Below are 6,092 nucleotides of genomic sequence, written 5' to 3' on the forward strand. Positions count from 1 at the left end.
TGCCAAAAGGGTTTTTTCACTTTTAAATTTTTAGGGAAACAAAAAATTTTCATTTTTTTTTAAAAAATTGAAAAATGTATTTTTTACGCCATTTTTTTAAAAAATGGGGTGTTCACATTTTGGCACATCTTTCCTAGATAAAAAGGAAAGTCCTTACACACATTTATCATGTTTACAATTTTTGTAGATTTGGGCCCAGTGCAACAATTGATGAAGTTCAAGACAAAAACGGGGGTAAAAAGAAGTAGCAACACAAAAATTTAAGGGTCTTGCACAGCCTGGTAACAAATGCCCAAGACAGCCTTTAAACGGGCCCAAACAGGTCCGGGGAAAAACCTATGGAAAGGGGGATAATTCTAAATTAAAGCAAAATAAGGGTTTTATTTTACTAGTACTGGGGCTAGCCTGCTTTTAAGCTTGAATATGGCAAGCCAGTATTATTACCAGTATATTCTAATACTATCAGAGATTTTCTATATAAATCAAAGTAGGCTGGAAGCTTGCATTATTTTCCCACAACACCCATCGTCATTCGTGTTCATTCCTTGAGCTACATACATTTATATTTATGTGCATGCTTTGTCAGGGATCAAAAGAGATATCTGAAGTTCCCTCATCAAATTTACAACTACATGTACTTACTGATTACAAATCATCAAATTTAAAATGTTTTATTTTCATACGGGAAATTTATATACAATTTTTTGTTGTTTATTTAGCAGATTGGAATAACCTATTAGTTCAACAATGTGTCTTTCTATTTCATCACTTTTATGTGTTTGAATGAAAGTAGATGTTCAGTGTTGTGGTAAACTACAGGTTGGGCCTTGCTGCTTACCGGTATCCTTGTCCATATTGTGCAATAATATACCACAATGCACTGGGAATTAATATCTAAATTGTATATCTTAATATAAAGAGAATTATGATACATTGAGTATCCCCAAGTTTCAGTGTATCATCAGCTACAGCGAACTATCATGAAGTGATGTGATCATCAAGATAGATTTTTAGTGTTTTATTTTTTTTTATAATTTTTCTCTCAATTTTATGAAAACTGTTTTAGTATTTTGTTAATTTTCTATTTGAATTATAACAATATGTTGGTGTCTTTCGGTTAATTATTGTAATATGTGTTGTGTATTTTCTACCTACCGAGTACTGGTAGTTACAATTCGTTGTTGATTTCAGGGTAAACTGCTACGATGTGTTTGACAGCTGCGCACCTTTCGGAGGGTTCAACATGTCTGGTAATGGACGTGAACTTGGAGAATATGGACTTGAAGCCTATACGGAAGTTAAACATGTAAGTTTTACAGATGGGTATAATGAACAAAAGTAAAATTCAATTAAGAACCATTTGACCTCGTTTCTAGCTCTATCTCTGTGTTGATACAAGGGATCTTACAATAGTTGGTTCACTTTCTCTCCAATTTGAGGATACACTTTCAAGTCCTTGATGGATGATTTTTTACAGACTTTTTTATAACTCCTATCTTAAGTGTAATATAAGCCTAATGCTTACTTAAATTTCTTTTCAGTCTGTTTCCCGATACTATTATTATGTTACTAATATATGCATGTAGATTTATTATAAGTACAGTGCAATCTTACTGTTAACCTTTGTGCAATGATCTTTGAACTATACCCCCCAAAAAAACTACTATTATGTAACACATTTGAATTCATCTTCAGAATTTTGTTGTACAAATTGTGTATTTGTGCCTAAAGACAAGTTCACAATTGTTCTAATATGCTGTTGTGTTTTCTTACTTTAAATAGCACATAAAAATTCTATTTTGTTTGTTTTTCAGGTGTGTATTAAAGTGCCTCCAAAGAATTCATAAATTAAACCATGAAACTTTTGTCAGTGTGAATCAATTTGAAATACAATCAAAACCTAATTATGTTTGAAAAAGTGTCTCTTATAAAAGTGGTGAAAAAACAAACTTGTCAGGTATATAACCATCAACAGATTGTATGAATTTGCCACATTGTGTTGTTGTATTGTTGTTAATTATATATATTTTGCAATTTGTGAGAATTTATGCAATAATTTCTCATTTGGATTGGTGATTCTAGAAGGTAAATGAGGAGTCTGGTCAAATTGACATGCTCTGTTGATGTTCTTCAGAAAGTGCTAGAAAATCATATACATATTTCTTTTATTATATTGTATTGTATTATTATATATACATAATATATAATTACATGAATTTGTATATAAAAAAGACATTTTTTAAAAAAAAATTATTTCAAACTAATTACTTTGCTTTACATGTTAGTTATAGACCTATACTTTATATATTTTGTTAGATATATTCTTTGGTTATATGGGATACATGTGTTACATGGGAACAAGGCAAGATCTATCACAATAATGATGATATTAAATTTAGAGCTAGATTATTAAATTATGTGTTTTCTATGTGTGCGCAGGTTTACCACTATTTTCAACAAAAAAAAGATGTTTGATGTTCGTGCTATAAATACATTCTCTATGATGAGTACGGGTTAATAACTATAAGCGATTATAAGTGTAACATTCATTTTAAAGTGACCTACAGCTTTTCTTAAGGTTGAATATGATATTTTACGTAAATCATTTCATATAATTGTTGAACCAAAATTTTTTCATTTAATTGTTTCATATAATTGTTGAATCAAAATTTGTTTATGAAATTTGCAGTCGATAAAATAATAAACAATAAGGAAACCCCACGATAATCTCAAATCTACCGGTCCGCTCTCTATATGTAAATAAGTAAAGCAGACAATTTGTTTCTCGGTCTTATTTTTAGACACGGACATGCTATTAATAGCTCTTAGAACGCTGTTTTTAGAAAGCTTAACAGTGTATATATGATTCACTTTTCCAAAATAAATTACTGAGTTTAGAACAAAACAGAATAGTTTTTTCCAACAAAAAGGCTGAAGGCTGCTTTAAGTCCATTTAGCAGCAAAAGTAATGTTTAAAACCTTGATGTAGCAAGTTTCTACTTACATTATAAATGTCAATTGGATCTATATCTAATTTTGTGACAATTGTTTCGTAATGATTCACACAAGATTGAATTGGGTCATCTGAGGTCAGATCAAAGGGAAAAGCATGTTTTCCCTCTATAGAACAAACTTAATGAAATATTAATGAAAATGTGTAAGCTTTAAATATGCAGACCATATTTAGATATACATGTAGGTCTTGTAGGTTAAAATGCAACACAAATCACATTTGGTATAGAAAAAAAGTCACTGGCTCAGAATGAAATAAAAACCTTAACTTTTCATCAAACTTTTCATCATACCATGAATTTTTCATTAATCTTAGAAAAGCATTAATTTTGCAGTCTTCACTCAGGTTAACAATAAATGGGTACTTATTGCATTGTTATTTTTATGCCCCCGCCATGTAATGGCCGGGGCATATAGTGTTACCCTGTTCCGTCCTTCCGTCATTCCGTCCTTCCGTCATTCCGTCCTTCCGTCATTCCGTCCTTCCGTCATTCCGTCATTCTGTCATTCCGTCATCATCAGTTTCCGTTCATTATCTAAGTAACGGTTGCACACATTCAACTCAAATTTGACATATGGATATGTCATGAGAAAATACAGGTCAAGTTCGAATTTGGTCATGGTTCGATGATTTTTGGCAGAGTTATGCCCCTTTTACTTTAAAATAATATGAAATTTTCAGTTTCCATTCATTATCTCCCCAACGATACAACACATTCAACTCAAACTTGACATATGGATATGTCATGAGAAAATACAGGTCAAGTTCGAATTTGGTCATGGTTCGATGATTTTTGGCAGAGTTATGCCCCTTTTACTTTGAAAATAATATGAAATTTTCAGTTTCCGTTCATTATCTCCCCAAAGGTACAACACATTCAACTCAAATTTGACATAAAATTATGGATATGTCTTGAGAAAATACAGGTCAAGTTCGAATTTGGTCATGGTTCGATGATTTTTGGCAGAGTTATGCCCCTTTCACTTTGAAAATAATATGAAATTTTCAGTTTCCATTCATTATCTCCCTAACGGTACAACACATTCAACTCAAACTTGACATATGGATACATCAAAGGAATGCGCAGGTCAAGTTTAAATTTGGTCGTGGTTCAATAATTTTTGGCAGAGTTATGCCCCTTTCACTTTGAAAATAATATGAAATTTTCAGTTTCTATTTATTATCTCCCCAACAGTACAACACATTCAAACTCAAATTAAACATATGGATACGTTTTTTGGAATGCCCAGGCCAAGTTCGAATTTGGTCATGGTTCAATGATTTTTTGGCCAGAGTAATGCCCCTTTTACTTTGAAAATAATATGAAATTTACAGTTTCTGTTCATTATCTACCCAACAGTGTTACATATTCAACTCAAATTTGACATATGGTTATGTCAAAGGAATGGGCAGGTCAAGTTTTGGAATTTGGTCATGGTTCGATGATTTTTTGGCAGAGTTATGTCCCTTTCACTTTGAAAATAATATAGATACATCTTAGGAATAAGCAGTTTAAGTTTGAATTTGGTCGTGGTTCAATGATTTTGGACAAACTTATCTTTCTTGAATGTTGGAAAAATTTTGAACTTTCAGTTTCAGCACTCATACTTTTGTGGAAAGTTTGAATTTGGTCGTGGTTCAATGATTTTGGACAAACTTATCTTTCTTGAATGTTGGAAAAATTTTGAACTTTCAGTTTCAGCACTCATACTTTTGTGGAAATGTATGTAGCCATTATTTTGGCTACAAATATGAAATATGCTATTTTCAAAAGGTTAAGACTAAATAATTTCAGTGCTTTGAACAGTGTATGAAAATGGTTTGTGTTAACATTGAAAAGTTTTAAGGGCTTTGAACTGCAAATGAAAAAAATAATTTGTGCAAACAAATTTGGAACTAAATATTATAACATCTGAAATTTTGGCTGCATGCGGGGGCATCCGTGGCATGATGACACATTTCTAGTTCATTATTGTGTTTTATATATGAAAAAGAACTCATTAAAGCTGGTAATTATATATAACTAGATAGTTTACTTTGTACAACATTGCTCTTGCAAGGGTAAAAAAAAATACAATTTGAGAATTACTTACTGTAATGTGTTATTAAATGCTATTTTCTCTTGTTTTAAGATTAAATCACTGTAAATTTGACCATTTTTTGGTACTTTACAGTGTGTTAGCTTTTAACAATGTAGTAAAAACAACATTCATATATTGTTTATAACATAAATGTATGAATGAAAGGAATTGTATAAATTAGTCACCATAACATCCTTTGTCTCAAATACATTGGTCCTTATTGCACATTTAGGTAGCTCTAGGTATATGTAATCTGCCCCACAATGTACATGTATAACTGTAGGGCCCAAATGTCATTTGTCGACAATAAAATATATAATATATTGAAATAAACAGGTTTTGTTGTATTTTGTTTGAAAATTTGAATCCTTTTTCTACCACATAAACTTTAAACACTGACTTTCCAGCTTTACTAGTGGAGGAAAAATCTTGGGTACCCCTGAGCAGACAAATCCAATATTAACAGCAGGATTCCTTCTTTCTGACTATTTACCCTTAAAGGAGCCCAACTGAGGTAAAAAAGTCTAAAACTGGTAATTCTTATATTGATCAGTTGAAGCATTAAAATGGAAAAAATCTGCAACTAATAATAGTAAAATGTATTTGAAAAATTGATTTCAGTGAAATCTTTAGCCCGATTCCAGTTAAAAGCTGCAATGCTTTTCATTTTCGAGTCATATTCCCAACAAAAATGACGATTCTTTAAAAATGGAATGAGGGAATAATCACAAGATCCAGACTTACATAAAATGGTACACAGATCTAAGAAAAATATTTTCCCTCCCGTCAGGTCAAAAAACATCATTCGAGTCTCTTTAAGTTGCTGATAACCTTTGCCACCAGAATTGAGCAGGATCCAATTAAGAAATTCAGCAGGTTGAGGGTTAAATAATCTTTCTATATTTAGAATCATTTACCTTATTTCTGATTGCTACATAAATTTAGAAAACACAAAAAAAGTACTTTTCAAAGTTTATTCAGTAAGAAAATAAAGACAA

The 6,092-nt window shown here is 31.3% G+C and overlaps 1 long non-coding RNA gene across 1 annotated transcript; it reads left to right on the forward strand.

Moving 5' to 3' along the window:
• The first annotated feature begins 438 nt into the window (after positions 1 to 438).
• LOC132726041 (uncharacterized) lies at positions 439 to 3,749 on the forward strand. The gene is made up of 2 exons (XR_009625137.1): positions 439 to 1,306; positions 1,815 to 3,749. It is a non-coding gene; the product is annotated as an uncharacterized LOC132726041 (long non-coding RNA).
• The last annotated feature ends 2,343 nt before the right edge of the window (positions 3,750 to 6,092 follow it).

The sequence above is a fragment of the Ruditapes philippinarum genome, unplaced genomic scaffold, assembly GCF_026571515.1.
Source record: "Ruditapes philippinarum isolate M1 unplaced genomic scaffold, ASM2657151v2 ctg4713_1_1_1_1, whole genome shotgun sequence".
Classification (NCBI taxonomy): Eukaryota; Metazoa; Mollusca; class Bivalvia; order Venerida; family Veneridae; genus Ruditapes; species Ruditapes philippinarum.